The following is a 20,681-nucleotide window of genomic DNA, read 5'->3' as shown; positions in this document are numbered from 1 at the left end:
TCATTGGGCCTGCAAACTGTCTGTTACTCAGCTTCAATCATTAGTCTCCTCCCATGGTCTCTTCTTACCATCGGTTGCTGGGGCCGCTTGTTTTGCTTTGGCTGACTTGGTTGTTGTTGCTGTAATGGAAGGTGTTGACAGCTGTAGAGGGTTGTGGGTGAAGGTCTGCCTCAGTGGACCTGGTTGGAGAGGACAACACAAAGAGAGAGAAAGGCATGAGGTGAAAGGAAAACCATAAACCCACTACAATATTCACAGATTGAATTAATCAGTGAGGTACATGTTAAAATACAGGTCAGCGTTTTTCATCATGAATCTTGTTCTGGAGGCAGCTCTGCAGAGTGGTCACTAGCTAGCACAGCCACAAAGTTATAACATCTGATTTGAAACCTAGCCACACTATTAATTTAGGGTTAGGGATTAAGGTTAAGACCAAAAATATACATTTTATATAAAGTAAAAATGTTGTGGAAAATCGCTCAGTTCTGCCTCCAAGACAAGACTCATGACAATAAACCTGCTGTTAAAACATTCCATTTAGGAACTAAATGAATACAGTAACATGTAGGAAATGGCATTGATCTGAAGAAAGGGGTGGCAGTAAAAAATACAAAAAGGCACCAGTGTCTTACCTTTAGAAGCGATGTCCTGGTGGCTCTTCATCCTCCTCTTCCTCTAACTGCTAGGCCAGTTGAGCGTTCTTCCAGCCTATAGGAGAGACAGAAAACCATGTTTTAATAGGGAGCAAGACACTCTGTCCGAGAGTGAAAAGGAACAAAAGAACGAGGAAGAGACAGGGAGGCAAGTAAGAGAAAGCAAGATAGAAAGACAGATAAACAGAATATATCTGTTACGGATACAGGTATCCTGTGTCTGTGTGTGTGTGTGTATCCTGTGTACTTTTCTCTCCTTCTCCCCTCACAGGTGAAAATCATCACTCCCCAATCAGTCAACAATCAATCATTAATCAGAAGACACACCTCCTCCTATTTCCTACCCTATCACAGTTCCTTTCCCTTGGTTTAAAAACCCCATCAGTTGTTTGCTCTAGAGCTCAATCTCTCTGTAAATGCCATGTATGTAGATCTCTGTGTTTCACTCTCGCTTTGTGTCTTAACCTCTTTTGTTTGAGCACCTCCATAGCACTTTATCATCACCTGTGAGTATTGTTTTTTGGTTATGGTGTTTGTTTGTTGCTGGTGGGAAAAGGGGGAAACCAAGACAAGTCGCCCATGGGCATACACTACCCGTAGGTGAACTTTGTTAAATACACTAGTTAGAACTGGGTGGACCACCCACTGTATTTTTGGTTAGTTAGTTAGCTGTTGTTAAAGTAGGCTAGTCTAGCTTAGGGGTGTTTTTGTATATTTATTGTTTCTTTCCTTGGGTCCAGCTCAGCCCCTTTTCCTGCTCCCCCATTACCGTGTGTTTATAAATAAACCTGGAGTTTGACGGTAGATTTCTGTTGTCGTGGTTATTTCGTTCACACTTTTACTTTGTCACAATAATAATTTGCATGAGTTATGTTACGGGTCTCATTACCATCCCCCTAGACTGTTGGGCCAAAAGGGATTCGTAACAATATCCATCCAAGAGACTATTTTCACAGGTGACTCCATGACACCCCCCCTCCACCCCACCCCTTTCCATCCGTGACACCACACCCACCCTTCTTGATGGTGTTGATGAAGCCTTCGTTCTGGGGCAGGGCAGAGACCGGGTGTTTGATCCTCTCGGGGATCCTCAGGTTCTGCCTGACCAGTTGGTGTTTGAGCAGGGGCACCTGGACCAGGGAGAAGCAGTTGGCCGTCAACCAGTACGTAAACACCACCTGGGAGAAACACAAATGGGAGATTACCAGACTAGCTCTGATGCTCAGACAGGATCATACTGCTACAAGCGTGTCTGCTGTTTAAAAATATATACTTTTTAAAATGTTCACTTCGATGGTTTGAAACAGAGGGGGAGAAGAGTAGGAAGGGTGTACATGGGGATAAAACCCAGGTCTTTGGTGGGGAGGAGTAGCTACTGTGCCTTCAGAAAGTATCCACACCCCTGGACTTAGTCCACATTGTTGTGTACAGCCTGAAGTCAAATGGATTAAATATCAACAATTCTCACCCATCTACACACAATACCATAATGACAAAGTTAAAATGTTTTTAGATATTTCTGCTAATGTATTAAATGAAATGCAGAAATATCTCATTTCCATAAGTATTCACACTCCTGACTCGATACTTGTTAGAATCACCTTTGGCAGCGATTACAGCTGTGAGTCTATCTGGGTCTCGTAAGAGCTTTCCACACCTGGATTATGCAACATTTGCACATTATTCTTCAAGCTCTGTCAAATTGGTTGTTCATTATTGCTAGACAACCCTTTTCACATCTTGCCACAGATTTTCAAGTAGATTGAAGTTAACTTTAAACTCAGCCACTCGAACATTCACCGTCTTCTTGGTAAGCAACTCCACAGTGTAGATTTGGCCTTGTGTTTTAGGTTATTGTCCTGCTGAAAGGTGAATTCATCTCCCAGTGTCTGTTGGACAGCAGACTGAATCAGGTTTTCCTCTAGGATTTTGCCTGTGGATAGCTCCATTCCATTTCTTTTTTAAACCTGAAATATAGGTGTTATTCTGTACAGGCTTCCATTTCACTCTGTCAGGGTTAGTTTTGTGGAGTAACTACAATGTTGTTAATCCATCCTCAGTTCTATCACAGCCATTAAACTCTGTTTTAAAGTCACCATTGGCCTCATGGTGAAATTCCTGATTCGTTTCCTTCCTCTCCAGAAACTGAGTTAGGAAGGACATCTGTATCTTTGTAGTGACTGGGTGTATTGATACACCATCCAAAGTGTAACTAATAGCTTCACCCTTGCTCAAAGGGGTAATCAATGTCAGATTTTTTTGTGTGCCATTTACCAACAAGTGCCCTTTGCGAAGCATTGGAAAACCTCCCTGGTCTTTGGGGTTCTGTGTTTGAAGTTCACTGCTGGACTAAGGGACCTTACAGATAATTGTGTGTGGGGTACAGAGATGAGGTAGTCATCAAGAAATCATGTTAAACACCATTATTTCAAACAGTGAGTCCGTGCAACTTATCGACCTTAAGCACATTTCTACTCCGGATAGAACACGGGCCCTGCATGACCCAGCTGTTTTTATCTCAAGAGACTAACCTTGAGGAATAAAGGTTGAATAACAAGGAAATAAACAATGTATCCCCATACTGCTGAAAGCATTGTCAACCACACTACCTCGTTATTCTTTTGAGAGAAACAGGTTAACAGACTGGCTCCATAATGTCAAGCCAGACAGATACACTTGTGACACTGCAGTTTTTAATCCCAACACGACTAACCTGGAAAAATATTAAAGATTAAATCACAACGAAATGAACAGAACTATCCCAGAGCTACTGCATACTTGTTTGCGGAAGACGCATGTCATAATATGATATTGCCACAGGGGGGTGCAATATATTAGAAATAAGAGAGCGACCGACCGTGGGGAAGTTGATGGTGAGGATGATGAGGCACGTGATTCTGAACAGGTTAGGGTTATCCACACCAGACTCTTCCCCCAACTGAGAAGACAGAGACAAAGGTGGCTGTTATTCAGGCTCAATACTGTTAATACTACGCAAATATTATTCATACTCTTACATTCAAATATTTCAATATAACATTTATAAAACAAATGTATAGTTTAATTTAAAAAAAGCTATTCTTCCAGGCTCAACACAGCTGAATAATATTGTCCCCAAACACGTCTTCTTCCCAATAGCCTGGGGACAGGGTTATGACCTGACTAAACTTACCTCCAGGATGGAAAACCTTGTTCCGGTCACAGCGATGGGGAGGATGTAGAAGGGGTCTAAGAACCACAAGCACCCTCCTGTCTGCATACTGGGGACGGGGAGGTAGGACGTCTTTCTGAGAGCAATGAAGACGAAGACTGGAAATAGAGAGGTGGGATTAGTCTCGAGTCCTAAATACTAGGTCCCATTAATAATCTTCTTTCTCCTTGTTCACTACATCAAAAAGCATTGAGAGGAGGTATGGGCTATAGTCGGAGTTTCTATGATATTACTTCTATAGCAGTTATTTTCTTTCAAATCAGTGGCGAGAAATAGAGAGTGGGAGCAAGGGAGAGAGAGTGGGAGAGTGGGAGCTGTATCTGACCTGCACCAGAGGGAGCCACGGAGAGGGTTGACGTCATGCTTCTTCTGGAACACGGTCAGGTCAGAGTACGCCTTAGTAACTAGGAGAACCACAGAAATATTACCTGGCATGAGGAACTGAGGGAGACGTCACACACTACAGCAGGGATAATCAACTAGATATTTTCTTGAGCGGGTGGTCAGTGGGCCGAAACATAATTACAAACCATTTGTAGAATGCAAATTGACTGCAAGAAGCCCAAACAGATATAATAGACTAAAAACAATCCTTTCAAACCTTGCTTACATTTGTATACAATCATCTCTCTTTATATTATGCGTGGGAATACTTCGGAACAGGTATTCATAAAAATACAAATAAATTACTTGGAGCTGATTTGTTGGGATTTTGTCTTTTATGTAACAGATCAAGCCTAGCCCTGGACTAAAAAGCACTTTCAAAGGTGATCCTCAATTGAAAATGTTTTTTTTTAGTATAGGACTAGGCTTCGTCTCTATCTGGTAAACCAGCCCTAAAAGTAGAATAATGAAATGAGAAGAACAGCAAAAGTAGGGACCAGTTACAATGGGAGATGAAAGGGGGGATGAATACAGAGGGATGATACAGATGAGTCATGTAAAGGAAGTTAGTTGAGGAGGAAAGAAGACTAACAGTCAAACTTGTTTCCTCTCGGTTTGGCCTCGTTCATCTTGTTGGTGAATTTGGTCATCTCTGGCATAAAGTTGTTCAGCTTGGCCGCCTCCCTCTAACCCTTCACGATGACCGGGAACACCATGATGCGGGCCAGCATTGTGCCTGGGTGTGTAAGAGAGGAACATCATACATTTCAAGCTTCTGCCTCTGACCCTGGGAAACTCCTCTCCGCCTCCTTCCTGCAGATGACTGACAACCGCTTTGGAAAAAAATGGATGACGACATCCCCTACTCATTCACTCAGCCCACTCATTCACTCAGCCCCCTGAGCCCACTCATTCACTCAGCACACTCATGCCAACTCAGTCCAATCATTCACTCAGCCCAAATATTCACTCAGCCCACTCATTCACTCAGCCCACTCAGTCCACTCATTCACTCAGCCCACTCATTCACTCAGCCCACTCATTCACTCAGCCCACTCATTTACTCAGCCCACTCATTCACTCAGCCCACCCATTCACTGAGCCCACTGAGCCTACTCATTCACTGAGCCTACTCATTCACCGAGCCCACTCATCCCACTGAGCCCACTGAGCCTACTCATTCACTCAGCCCACTGAGTCTACTCATTCACTCAGCCCACTCATTCACTCAGCCCACTCATTCACTCAGCCCACTCACTCACTCAGCCCACTGAGTCTACTCATTCACTCAGACCACTCATTCACTCAGCCCACTCATTCACTCAGCCCACTGAGCCCACTCATTCATTCAGCCCACTCATTCACTCAGCCCACTGAGCCCACTCATTCACTCAGCCCACTCATGCCAACTCAGTCCACTCATTCACTCAGCCCACTCAGCCCACTCAGTCTACTCATTCACTTAGCCCACTCATTCACTCAGCCCACTCATTCACTCAGCCCACTCATTCACTCAGCCCACTCATCCCACTGAGCCCATTCATTCACTCAGCCCACTCATTCACTCAGCCCACCCATTCACTCAGCCCACCCATTCACTGAGCCCACTGAGCCTACTCATTCACTGAGCCCACTCATCCCACTGAGCCCACTCATTCACTCAGCCCACTGAGCCCACTGAGCCGACTCATTCACTCAGCCCACTGGTCTATTCATTCACTCAGCCCACTCATTCACTCAGCCCATTCATTCACTCAGCCCACTCACTCACTCAGCCCACTGAGTCTACTCATTCACTCATTCACTCAGCCCACTCATTCACTCAGTCCACTGAGCCTACTCATTCACTCAGCCCACTCATTCACTCAGCCCACTCATTCACTCAGCCCACTGAGCCCACTCATTCACTCAGCCCACTCATTCACTTAGCCCACCCATTCACTCAGCCCACTCATTCACTCAGCCCACTCATTCACTGAGCAAACTCATTCACTCAGCCCACTGAGCCCACTCATTCACTCAGCCCACTCATTCACTCAGCCCACTCATTCACTCAGCCCACTGAGCCCACTCATTCACTCAGCCCACTCATTCACTTAGCCCACCCATTCACTCAGCCCACTCATTCACTCAGCCCACTCATTCACTGAGCAAACTCATTCACTCAGCCCACTGAGCCCACTCATTCACTCAGCCCACTCATTCACTCAGCCCACTCATTCACTTAGCCCACCCATTCACTCAGCCCACTTATTCCTGAGACTAATTGATTGTGGGTTGGGCTGAAAGAGAGGTGCAGTATATATGACAAATAGTAAACAAATACGGTATATATATATATAAAACAATGGATGACGACATCCCCTACTCATTCACTCAGCCCACTCATTCACTCAGCCCCCTGAGCCCACTCATTCACTCAGCACACTCATGCCAACTCAGTCCAATCATTCACTCAGCCCAAATATTCACTCAGCCCACTCATTCACTCAGCCCACTCAGTCCACTCATTCACTCAGCCCACTCATTCACTCAGCCCACTCATTCACTCAGCCCACTGAGCCCACTCATTCACTCAGCCCACTCATTCACTTAGCCCACCCATTCACTCAGCCCACTCATTCACTCAGCCCACTCATTCACTGAGCAAACTCATTCACTCAGCCCACTGAGCCCACTCATTCACTCAGCCCACTCATTCACTCAGCCCACTCATTCACTTAGCCCACCCATTCACTCAGCCCACTTATTCCTGAGACTAATTGATTGTGGGTTGGGCTGAAAGAGAGGTGCAGTATATATGACAAATAGTAAACAAATACGGTATATATATATATATATATATATATATATATATATATATATATATATATATATATGGCCTCGGATGGGTATGGAACTACTGTATATTGAGGAAGTGGGGTCTATGGGTGGTGTTTTATTACATTCTGATCTTACCTGTCTGACTTTGGTATCATCAAAGACATACCAGTTGTGATCATCATGGGACTTGATTGTAGCCGTGTAATGACCATCTATTAGACTCCCCACACGGTCCACAACAGCATAGAGTTCATAGTCACAGTTCTGTTCAGAGACATTGGATAAATCAAAAGGACCAATAAGAAGGAGAGTAATAACGGAACCTTCTGGTTTCCTTTTATACTGCTGCTGTTCTCTTAGCCTAACCTGACTGAATTAATATACAAATGTGTCGGCTATTTGAGAATGTGTGTTAAGAAGGCACGTGTCAAATTAAGAAAGTATCTCTAAATACCTTTTGTCTGTAACGTGTGAGGAATGTCCACACAGCAGTCCTTTTTGACATGTGACTTACTGTGGTCGTCAAACTCCAACCTCTTGAGTAGCGGAGTTCTCTGGGTGATGTACCATCTTACACACCCACAGACACAAAACAAACACTTACTAGTCCTGATTAATATAACCACTAGAGGGAGACAGTGTTATACAGTACTACTACCTTACATAGTGAAAAGCATGTTATCTTTTGGTACAATTATTAAGGATATTGATTGAGTGTTCCAAATATCACAACTCACAATGTTTGCATGTGTTTTCTCATCGCATTGGTCACAGTACATCCCACTGATGTTAGAACACTTGAAAAACTCCTCAAATCCTTCCCTCTGAAACACAACACACACAGTTTACAATCATTCCCTGCTCCATCAAAAACGTAAGAAATTACTAAAATACTTGTAAGTGTATTTACCCTACCACACTGTAGTTTCCTTCCAGTGAAAGGGGCAGTGTCCAAAATGGACCAGTTTCATCACTGGTCATATGACCTTTAAAACACGTGGTAGTTCCTCCTAAGTGTCCTTTGAAGATCTAAAGCCAAAAATATGTAATATATAACATTTCGCCTTGTCATGTCAAACATGTTCAGTTGCAGGTTTTTGTCCAAAATCATCTCAGTATAATACATGATAAAAAGTACCTGAGACACATAAGGATTGACGATGCTTGAAATCTCCAAATCTTCAGCAGCATCACGTTGCTCGAACACTGTGTGGAAAATGATATGACAAGTCAAAACACTCTCGTGGTAGGTCATATTACAAAGTATATACGTTTTAATAAATTCATATCATTATTTCAATGCTATGAGAGCACCTGTATATTTATCAACATTACATAAAATACAATTCTCAGCAGGATATCTACAGTGATGTCACCATTTCCAATACCCAGTAAGAATGCCATGTCTTTTGTGTGAGGTTCACTTGTCTTTAAAGTGATGAATAGGTTTTTCAGGTGAAAATCAGCAGTCTTCTGATCTGGACCACAGTGGCTGTGAGTAGAGATGTGATATCCATAGCTTCTCTATTTATATTATTATTCTCTTTAAAGATATTGATTTTTAGATTGTAATCATTATGGTAAGAGGGCCCAAATCCAGTGCAGAAAATGTCAATATTCAAACCTTTCCACAGCCTCTCTGAAGTCCTTAGCCATGAAGAGGACCTGCAGCACACTGTTCAAATTACACATTGCCTCTTGATTATATAAGCCATTGTAGACTAAAATAAAGAATGTCAGGATGTAGGCCTATAATGGCTTGAACTTAATTGCTTATCAAATATGAGGTCAAGTTTAATTTAAAACCTCTTTACAATGTTGTCATCACATCCTTTCTTCTTTGGACGATTTTCCTTGGAATTAATTTGTCAATTTTCCATGTCTGAATATTCTATATAAAACGCACCAAAAAAATGTATGTTATGGAGAAAACATTGACAATCTGTAAGATGGACATTATACCACTTCTTTTGGAAGAAGACATACTTTAATGACATTAACTGTCTTAGTCATACCTTATTGTAAACAAATAGGTTAATCATAAAACATGATTATTACAACACTAACAATTATAACAATAATTATAACAGCAATAACAACAAAAAACATTCATAATAAAAATCAACAATAATTGTTATAATAATCAAGTCATGTAGCTCACATTAGTATTATTATGAGCATATTATTATTATTGGTGTTGTTATTATTAGGCTTACTATTATTATTCTTTTTTAACCCTAACCTTCCCCCTAACCCTCATTCATAACATAGCCTACTGTAAGGGTACTCAGGGTTAACTAGCTCCCCTATTTTATAATCACATTAAGTCCACAAGAGGTCACCAAATTATTTCCCCAACACTTGCCCTGGCTACCACTGCTGTTACTCAACAAAAAAATGCCCTCTGTGTCATCACAACTTTTGGAGATATTTCAACCAAAAGATTTTATGGTAAATTGATAAAATTTTCAAAATGTCACTTTTGATTTAGATTCACTTTACCTCAATTGCAATCTAAATGGAAAACCCCAATGTGCCTATTCCATGCAAACTTTTTTTTAAAGTAAATATTAAGAGATGTTATTAATAATTGATATTTATCGCCTCTCTCACAAACACGATTCTTTAACGAAGCACAACATTTGTGTCACATAAAAGGTTTAAGAAATTGACAGTATAGAGCATGTAGCGAATGTATTGCTGAAAAAAATGTCTGACAAAAAGATAGCTCAGATTAAGTCAAGTCTTGATAAAAATGCATAAAAAATAAAATGACAGAAGAGGAGAGAGAGTAAAGAAAATTCAAATCAGCCTTCTAGTCACACACAGTAAATTCCCCATTGTTATTTAGAGAATTACATATAAACAACATTCTCTTTTCATCCTTTGGTTTCGAGATCAGAACTAGAACTAACTAAAGAACTAACTAAAATCTACCTTTGGCAGTAGGTCTATATCAGAAATATACATTGGTTATCATCAGAACATTGCTGTGGGGACTTGCTTCCATTCAGCCACAAGAGCCTTAGTGAGGTTGGGCACTGATGTTGGGTGATTAGGCCTGGCTCGCAGTCTGCATTTCAATTCATCCCAAAGGTGTTCGATGGGGTTGAGGTCAGGTTTCTGTGCAGGCCAGTCAAGTTCTTCTCAACAAGCCATTTCTGTATGGACCTCACTTTGTACACGGGGGCATTGACATGCTGAAATAGGAAAGGGCCTTCCCAAACTGTTGCCACAAAGTAGGAAGCACAGAATCCTGTAGAATGTCATTGTATGCTATAGCGATAAGATTTCCCTTCACTGAAAATAAGGGGCCTAGCCCAACCCATGATAAACAGCCCCAGATCATTATTAGGCTTGTGTGATATTGCTTTCAGGGGCAGTTTAGAACTCGGTAGTGAGTGTTGCAACCGAGGACAGACAATTTTTACACGTTACTTGCTTCGACCGCCTGGTGGTCCCGTTCCGTGGGCATGTATGGCCTTATAGATTATCATAGAGAATGATGCGTTGTTACACACAGACTTATACACAAAGCCCACAGACCGCAATACTTTGCTATGTTCAGATAGTATGCATCCCCTTCCCCTCAAGATCGGTCTACCATATATCCAGTTATGCAGGGTAAAACGGATCTGTGGCCACCAGACAGACTGTGACAGCAATGCTAAAAAAATACAGATCATTTCAAAATGAGAGGCTACAAGGACAGAACTCTTGATGCTGCAATGCAATCTCAAAAACCAAGAGAGGAATTACTAAAAACTCAACCAAAGAAGAAAAACAACGCAACCATCTTTTGCACCAAGTACACCAAGTGTTCGGAGAAAATGAAAGCAATCCTGAAAAAGCACTGGCATATTCTGCAAACAGACAAAAACATCGCACACCTCTTCAAGGAACCCCCACTGGTGGTCTATAAGCGTGGTCGCAATTTTGGAGACAGCTTGGTGAGATCTGACATGCCCCCTGAGCCCACTCAGACACTCTTGACACCCATTCTAAATGAGAACTACAAATGTGGCTCATGCGCACAGTGCAATAGCGCTATAAAAACATCCTTCTTCAGACACTCACATACAGGTCAAAAAATACCTTTTACGGGTATCATCTCATGCAAGACCAAGAGAGTAATCTATCTCATCACCTGTTTATTACCTGTTTCTTTGGAAAAGCTTATGTAGGAGAAACGAAAATCCAATGAAAACAACACATAGCTGAACACCGCAGCTCAATCAGGTGTAAGAACATTGACTATCCAGTCACTTTGTTGAAGCAAACCATCAAATCTCCTCCCTCAAATACACAGGCATTGAGCATGTTGCTCTACCAAGGAGAGGAGGTAACATTGAGATCCTACTACTACAAAGGGAGGTTTACTGGATATCCCATCTAAAAACATTGACCCCTAAGTGGTCTGAATATTACTTTGATCTCAGGCCCTTCTTATGGACAATTATCTCTTTTATGAAGTCTTATAAATTGATATATTCTTTCAACAGCTTATTAGCGTACACCTAATATGTTCCCCCTGTTGATGATGCTTATTATGCATTAAGGTTGAACCAAAATACTACATGTAACAAATATAAATTAATTAGGAAGCAATTAAATATGTGTAATTAAACAATAATGTATGTTGATGCTAATATTATGTTCAATATTCAATTATATTTGCATATGATAACAATAGCCTAATATATTTAACAGTTTCACTCAATTAATTCTAATTAACTTCATCATTATGACAAACTCCTCACTATTGTCATTGGTTGCTCTAATTGCACTGTTTTTCTACATAACCTGGTTCAAGTATTCATGACATTACCCTGAAGAAGGCACATTGATGCCGAAACGTTGGTGATTTACCAAATAAATTACTGGGAGTTTATATATGGAGTGTACGACTCTCTTTATTTTTATAGTTTATTCGCCGTTAGTCAGAACCTCCACACAAAATAATTTTTCTGGGTGTGTTTTTTTTATAGCTGGTGTGACCTACCATTTCGTGGCTGAGCAGTTGGTCCTAGTTTCCTGTCACGACTTCCACCGAAGTTGGTGCCTCTCCTTGTTCGGGCGGCGTTCGGAGGTCGACATCACCTGCTTTCTAGCCTCCACCGATCTATATTTCTTGTTCCATTTGTTTTGTCTTGATTATACACACCTGGTTCCCATTACGTTTGAATTATTTCCCTATTTAACCCTCTGGAGCCATCATGGTTTTGTGCGTGTTTATTGTTGTCAGTTGTCTCGTTTATGTGATTCTGGATTTTCATTCTCCTTGTTGGAAGATTATTTTTGAGTAAAGTTACTATTATTACTCATCTCTGTGTCCTGCGCCTGACTCCGCCTTACCCACATCACCTAGACTCTGACAGAAATACGCACCTTCAATGGAGTCAGCAGGTGCACACAGCCCTCCTCCACCTATGGAGGAGCGCGTCCAGCAGCACGCGAATATGTTGCAAAGTCTCGGCACAGCCATGGATCACATGCTGCAAACCATGGAGCGATGGGAGTGAGGGGGTTTTCCAGCAACCCCATCATCATCACCACAGCTCCCACAACAACCCACACCGCTGTCCACCCCTCCTTCACCTGGATCCAGTGGGATTCGGCTCGCGCTCCCGAGGGTATATGATGGAACGGCTGCCGGGTGCCAGGGGTTCCTACTCCAGCTTGGGCTCTACCTGGAAACCATTCACCCAGCTCCTTTGGGACGCTAGAGTGTGAACACCCTCATCTCCTGTTTGACTGGTAGAGCACTCAAATGGGCCAATGCAGTCTGGGGAAGGGAAGGACCGACGTTGGACAATTATGAGGATTTTACCCGCCGCTTCCGGGCGGTTTTCGATCATCCACCTGAAGGGAGAGCGGACTCTGGCCGCTGGCGCAGGATGGAATGAGCGGGCCCTGATCAACCACTACAGGTATGGTCTACGCGAGGACATTCGTAGGGAGCTAGCCTGCAGGGACACCACGCTACCTTTGACCAGCTGGTGGACCTATCCATCGGGCTGGATAACCTGTTGGCCTCCCGCGGACGTCTGGATCGGGGTCCATCAGTTACATCCCCCAGCACCTCAGAACCGACGCCGATGGAGCTAGGAGGTGCTGCTATGAGGGGGACCGGAGGGGGGGACATTCCCTGCACCACCTGTGGCCGCAGAGGGCACACTGCTGGTCGGTGCTGGGGAGGTTCTCCAGGGAGTCGAGGCAGCAGGCAGGGCACTGGTGGATCATCCCAGGTGAGTAGGCACTCGACTCACCCAGAGCTTCCTGTTTCGCACATGTGTGTATGTATAGAATTTCCTGAGTTTTCCCCGCATTCCCAGCATAAGGCGCTAGTAGATTCAGGTGCAGCTGGGAATTTTATTGATCGTTCAATGGAAATGAGATTTGGGATCCCTATTGTTCCTGTTGATATGCCCTTCCCTGTACATGCCTTAGATAGTCGTCCTTTAGGGTCAGGGCTGATCAGGGAGGTCACAGCTCCACTGTGTATGATAATGCAGGGGGATCATAAGAGAAATTAGTCTCTTTCTGATTGATTCACCTGCATTTCCTGTGGTGTTGGAGCGTCCCTGGTTGGCCGATCATGACCCCACTATTTTGTGGAAACGAGGCTCTCAAGGGATGGTCACGTCAGTGCTCAGGGAGGTGTGTAGGTGTTTCCATAGGTGCAACTACAGTGGAGAGTCCAAACCAGGTCTCCACCATGCACATCCCCCCTGAATATGCCGATTTGGCATATTCATTCAAAAGAAGGCGACTCAATTACCACCCCATTAACGGGGGGATTGTGCGATAAATCTCATGGTAGACGCAGCACTTCCCAGGATTCACGTGTATCCTTTGTCACAGGAGGAGACGGTGGCTATGGAAACATATGTTTCCGAATACCTATGGCAGGGATACATTCGGCCTTCCACTTCACCTGCTTCCTCAAGTTTATTTTTTTGTGAAGAAGAAGGATGGAGGTTTACGCCCGTCTTTTCCATTTGTTTTGTCTTGATTGTAAACACCTGGTTCCCATTACATTTGAATTATTTCCCTATTTAACCCTCTGGAGCCATCATGGTTTTGTGCGTGTTTATTGTTGTCAGTTGTCTTGTTTATGTGATTATGGATTTTTGTTCTCCTTGTTGGAAGATTGTTTTTGATTTAAGTTACTATTATTACTCATCTCTGTGTCCTGCGCCTGACTCTGCCTTATCCACATCACCTAGACTCTGACATTTCAACTTCAAAATAGAAGCATTTACAGTTGCCTGGGGCAGCTCGAGCAGTGCAAAAATCTGACAAACTGACTTGTTGGAAAGGTGAAATCATACGACAGTGCCACGTTGTAAGTCACTGAACTCTTCAGTAAGGCCATTCTACTGCCAATGTTTGTCTAAATCAAATAACATTTTATTGGTCACATACACATTCAGCAGATGTTATTGCGGGTGTAGCGAATAGCGAATGTCTATGGAGATTGCATGGCTGTGTGCGCAATTCTATACACCTGTCAGCAATGGGTGTGACTGAAATAGCCGAATCCACCAACCCACATACTTTTCTATATACAAAAAAATAAAGGGAACAACACAATCAAACTGTCCACTTAGGAAGAAACACTGATTGACAATAAATTTCACATGCTGTTGTGCAAATGGAATAGACAACAGGTGGAAATTATAGGCATTTAGCAAGACACCCCCAATAAATGAGTGGTTCTGCAGGTGGTAACCACAGACCACTTCTCAGTTCCTATGCTTCCTGGCTGATGTTTTGGTCACTTTTGAATGCTGGCGGTGCTTTCACTCTAATGGTAGCATAAGACGGAGTCTACAACCCACACAAGTGGCTCAGGTAGTGCAGCTCATCCAGGATGGCACATCAATGCGAACTGTGGCAAGAAGGTTTGCTGTGTCTGTCAGCGTAGTGTCCAGAGCATGGAGGCACTACCAGGAGACAGGCCAGTACATCAGGAGATGTGGAGGAGGCCGTAGGAGGGCAACAACCCAGCAGCAGGACCGCTACCTCCACCTTTGTGCAAGGAGGAGCAGGAGGAGCACTGCCAGAGCCCTGCAAAATGACCTCCAGCAGGCCACAAATGTGCATGTGTCTGCTCAAACGGTCAGAAACAGACTCCATGAGGGTGGTATGAGGGCCCGACGTCCACAGGTGGGGGTTGTGCTTACAACCCAACACCGTGCAGGACGTTTGGCATTTGCCAGAGAACACCAAGATTGGCAAATTTGCCACTGGTGCCCTGTGCTCTTCACAGATGAAAGCAGGTTCACACTGAGCACATGTGACAGACGTGACAGAGTCTGGAGACGCTGTGGAGAACGTTCTGCTGCCTGCAACAGACTCCAGCATGACCGGTTTGGCGGTGGGTCAGTCATGGTGTGGGGTGGCATTTCTTTGGGGGGCCGCACAGCCCTCCATGTGCTCGCCAGAGGTAGCCTGACTGCCATTAGGTACCGAGATGAGATCCTCAGACCCCTTGTGAGACCATATGCTGGCCCTGGGTTCCTCCTAATGCAAGACAATGCTAGACCTCATGTGGCTGGAGTGTGTCAGCAGTTCCTGCAAGAGGAAGGCATTGAAGCTATGGACTGGCCCGCCGGTTCCCCAGACCTGAATCCAATTGAGCACATCTGGGACATCATGTCTCGCTCCATCCACCAACGCCACTTTGCACCACATACTGTCCAGGAGTTGGCGGATGCTTTAGTCCAGGTCTGGGAGGAGATCCCTCAGGAGTCCATCCGCCACCTCATCAGGAGCATGCCCAGGCGTTGTAGGGAGGTCATAAAGGCACGTGGAGGCCACACACACTACTGAGCTTCATTTTGACTTGTTTTAAGGACATTACATCAAAGTTGGATCAGCCTGTAGTGTGGTTTTCCACTTTAATTTTGAGTGTGACTCCAAATCCAGACCTCCATGGGTTGATACATTTGATTTCCATTGATCATTTTTGTGTGATTTTGTTGTCAGCACATTCAACTATGTAAAGAAAAAAGTATTTAATAAGAATATTTCATTCATTCAGATCTAGGATGTTATTTTAGTGTTCCCTTTATTTTTTTGAGCAGTGTATAATGTATAAGCCAGGCTGAGAGATGTTTTGGGAACAATGCTTGATAATGAAATATCTAAGTTCAAGATATTTCAGGTACCACTGCTTGAAAGCACCAAACCTTTCTTCTATAAATGTCTATTTTACAACTAGACAAAGAGTAGAAATGTCAGTGTTTGTCATTCATCTAGGCTGCGAACCAGTCTGTTTAGCTAACGCATTCCACTCCTTGTACTCTGTGTCATATACCAAAGAGCATGACAGGAGTGTCAAGGATGGAAATGATAGCTAACCAGACTGGTAACCATGGTACCACAGTCAGCTATGCCTGTAAGTGTGTAAAGGTACATGAGGGTGTGCCTGTGTGCTGACATGAGGAAGGAATTCCAGTGCCTGGGTACAGGAAAGCAGAAGAGGTTGGACTTCTTGTAAATGCTAGGAAGCGAAAGTCAAACGTACTGATGTTGACAAACAAGGCCAAGGGACTTTCCAGTGAAAGCAAGCCTGCTTCCCTTAGTCATATCTCATAGTCTGTCCTGTGTGTATGAGGGAGTAACGGAGAGAGACAAAGAGACAAAAACAAGGACCAACACAATGGAGGACGAGAAGAGCTATGACCCCGGTGACAGGACACTCAAGTTTGTCAACAGACAGGATGACATTAGTAAGGCTTCTTTATGCCTCTCTTATGATTAAAAGGCAATGCTTTGAAAAATATATGAACTGTATAGTCAACTGTGGCCAGACAGTGTAGATTGTATCTTGAAAGTACCTCATGTAAGGCATTAGGAACATATCTATCATGTTGACTATTTTCTAACTAAAATGTAATGAAATGTAATTAATCATCTGAAATGGAATGTTGAAAGGAACATAATCACATACTGTATATGGTTGGTCTCTGTGTCATAAATCATTTGGCAGCATCCATTGAAACTGGATTCCATTTATGTAGGTTTGTCCCCTTCTGTTCCCGTGTCATTTGTACATTCTTTGTACACCATTTGTACACCACTTGTCCCAAGGATACATTTTTATCACTGTTTTCATTGTTGTTGTGTCTCAGCTCTGGATGACATCCCTGAAACCTTGAGGGCAGAGATGTCCTTTGGTTACGCGGCCATCCCAAAGTCCCTGTCCAAATTGTTTAAAAGCCTGAAGCAGTTAAAAGGTCCGGGGCCACACTCTGACCAGAGGCTGCATCTGCTGCAGAACTGTCCAACTGTTGCCTTGCCCCAGGTACATGGGGTCACTGCCTGCCCCTCCATGCGTGCCTGTCCCACCTGTGGTGCACTATTGGAGCATGACATGACCGCTTGTAAGAATTTACTCTGCCCGCGTTGCGAGAAAGAGTTCTGTTTTGTGTGCCTTAAGCTCAAATCTGAGTGCATGAAGACCAGCTCACCATACAAAGCCTGCTCTGCTGGTGTTGCCCCCAGGCAGACCTCCATACCCCCCTGGAGTGGTAATTGAAAACTTTATGCATATATATTTATCACTTTCCTTCCCATGAGCCATCTGATCCAATACACTTCTCACAAAATATGTTAAGATAGTAATACAGTAAGCAACAAAAATCGATTCAAGATATTTCAGAAATGTATTGTTGAGAATGATGAATGAGGTAATTGTATAAGTGGCATAATATTATTTTGTAGTATCTTTATTATCAAATTGTTACTTTACTTTTATCAATGTTCTAAAGTCCTACTGCTAATGTCCATCTAAGTCTGTTGGTGTAATAACATTTATATCTTATATTAAATTATGTGTTTATGTCTGAGTATTTGTTAACATTGTACAATGAATATGAATTATAGACCAACTTTGCATTCATACAAGGAAACAGAAGTTCCTGTTTAACCCCCTGGGCAGATTGACATGCTATGATAAAGTACATGATGCTACCATACGAAACCCAGTTCATTGAGGTCTGGTCCTCACATAGGGATAGATAGAGGACTCTAGTGGCCAAAAGCTTGTTTTAGCATGGGAAGCACCATTGAGGACTTTTCCCCATTTAGAAGGAGTCAACTGGGTGGGACTTCTTATGGGTTAAGGAAGGATCACATGATTCCACCCGGGTCATCAGGTGGGATCAGCCAATTATTTATATTTGTGAGCAAACATTCCATAACGGCAGGTGGCAGTAAATCGCCAACCTTGACTTTATACTGTACCTGTTTATACTGTACCTCCGGGTGGCAGTATGCACCCTTTCAGTTTGTTTACCAACTCATAGAAGTAGTAAAATAAGAAAATGGACTACTTCAAAATGGAGATGGCCTCAATGGCACTGCCCGTGCTCTCACAGATGCTATGAGATACAATGATGCAATGTCCATCTAAGTCTATTGGTCCTCATAAGACTACACAAGTTCTTTCCTAATGGGGCTGAAGTCAGATAAGACTGGGTACAAGGTAATCAAAAGAGTTCATGTTATTACAAACACATGTAATGAAATATTGATGTTAAATGATGCAATAGTATTGATATACAAAGGGATAACGTTTTGGTTTGTTCTCAAATTTAGGGGCCCATTGATTGCTATGGAATCCCGGCATTCTCCATCATGGCTCAGTATGAGGTAAGGATCATTTGTAGATTGTTCGTAAGAGTCATTGTTACTGTAAGATATCTTAATAAAGAGTTGTTTTATTGGTGTGGCAACCAGGTAATGAGCACTATTTCTCTTTGATGTATTTTCATCTGTGTGTGTTTGTAACTCATGATAAATCAGAGAACAAAGAGGACAGATGGAAAGCTAAAATAGGTCAACTGATAGGGAAGGGAGCATGCGCCAACCAGGGAAATGCCAGCTACAGCAGCATATGGCCAGGTATCCGGTGTAGTCAATCACATGATCAGATATTACCCGTCTCAGAGATTTTTGTACAATCAGTAACTGATTTCTCTGTAGATTGCCTTTCAGATTTGATCATGTATTTATATATTTTCAACAAGAAAACAGCTTTTAATTTGAATGTTTTTGTCTTACCATTTTGTGTTCTATTGTCACACCAGCCTTCGCTTTGGCTCCCCCTCCTGTTCAGCTCAGGCATTTGGAGTCGTCGGCCTACTAGCTGCCGAACCAGCTGCTAGCAAACGCCCTAAACTCATCAACCCTGGACTTGTCTCATCATCATTACACACACCTGGCTCCAATCCCCACTCTATCACTCTATATATACTCCCTTTGTCATTTGTCTTTGTCTGTCATTGTTGTTTGTTTTCCTGAGATGAATCGCTGCTGCTAATTCCTGAGTACCTTGTTATTTTGCACTTTGGGTTTCGTCCCACTTTTTATAGAGATATATATATATATATATATATATATATATATATATTAGTGTTGTAATGAATTCAGTCATTCTAAACCTGGGACTACCTCCTGCCTACTCCTCTCCTCCTGTGACATCTATTGCCATGGTGATAGTCAAAGGAATGGGATCCCAGGTCAGTGTACCTTGGTCTCAGCACTCTGTGGTTATAAACCTCTAGTCAGCCTGAGAGAATAATGATCCTTAGTTAGTGCCATTACCATTATTTCATTATAAAAACTGATGCACACTAGTTCTGTTCAAATCTATAAACACAACACAAACAAAATTCCAAGCAATGCCAGCTTGGTGAAATTAGAAGAGCGATGCATCCCAGCTGTCACACATCCCAGCTGTCACACATCCCAGCTGTCACACATCCCAGCTGTCACACATCCCAGCTGTCACACATCCCAGCTGTCACACATCCCAGCTGTCACACTAATCCTTTATTTGGATTAGTGATGACTACATTAAAAGGAATGTCTATCATCTGTGAAAACATATAGAAGATAGTATAGTTTCTGTGAATAGTGTAGACAATATCTAAAACCAACAGGCTAAAATTACACAGTGATACAACCCGTCAGGATGCTCTCGATGGTGCAGCTGTAAAACCTTTTGAGGATCTGAGGACCCATGCCAAATCTTTTCAGTCTCCTGAGGGGGAATACGTTTTGTCGTGCCCTCTTCACGACTGTATTGGTGTGCTTGGACCATGTTAGTTTGTATATATACAGTGATAGAGTGGGGATTGGAAACAGGTGGTGCAAGGACAACAACCTCTCCCTCAATGCGATCAAGACAAAGGAGATGATTGTCGACTACAGGAAAAGGAGGACTGAGTACGCCCCCTTTCTCATCGACCAGGCTGTAGTGGAGCAGGTTGAAAGCTCCGAGCACACCAAGACAGTCGTGAAGAGGGCACGACAAAACCTATTCCTCCTCAAGAGACTGAAAAGATTTGGCATGGGTCCTCAGATCCTCAAAAGGTTTTACAGCTGCACCATTGACAGCATACTGACGGTTTGCATCACCGCCTGGTATGTCAACTGCTCGGCCTCCGATCGCAAGGCACTACAGAGGGTATTGCGTACGGCCCAATACATCACCGGGCCAAGCTTCCTGCCAGCCCTAAAAATTCTCAAAGACTCCAGCCACCCTAGTCAAAGACTGTTCTCTCTGCTACCGGAGAGCCAAGTCTAGGTCCAAG

At 43.2% G+C, this 20,681-nt stretch overlaps 1 pseudogene; it reads right to left on the bottom strand.

Moving 5' to 3' along the window:
* Positions 1-33: 33 nt before the first annotated feature.
* LOC112236303 lies at positions 34-8,763 on the bottom strand (annotated as a pseudogene).
* Positions 8,764-20,681: the final 11,918 nt, after the last annotated feature.

The sequence above is a fragment of the Oncorhynchus tshawytscha genome, linkage group LG10 (genome assembly GCF_018296145.1).
Source record: "Oncorhynchus tshawytscha isolate Ot180627B linkage group LG10, Otsh_v2.0, whole genome shotgun sequence".
In the NCBI taxonomy this organism is placed as follows: domain Eukaryota; kingdom Metazoa; phylum Chordata; class Actinopteri; order Salmoniformes; family Salmonidae; genus Oncorhynchus; species Oncorhynchus tshawytscha.
This window is presented reverse-complemented; position numbering and strand designations above follow the sequence as displayed.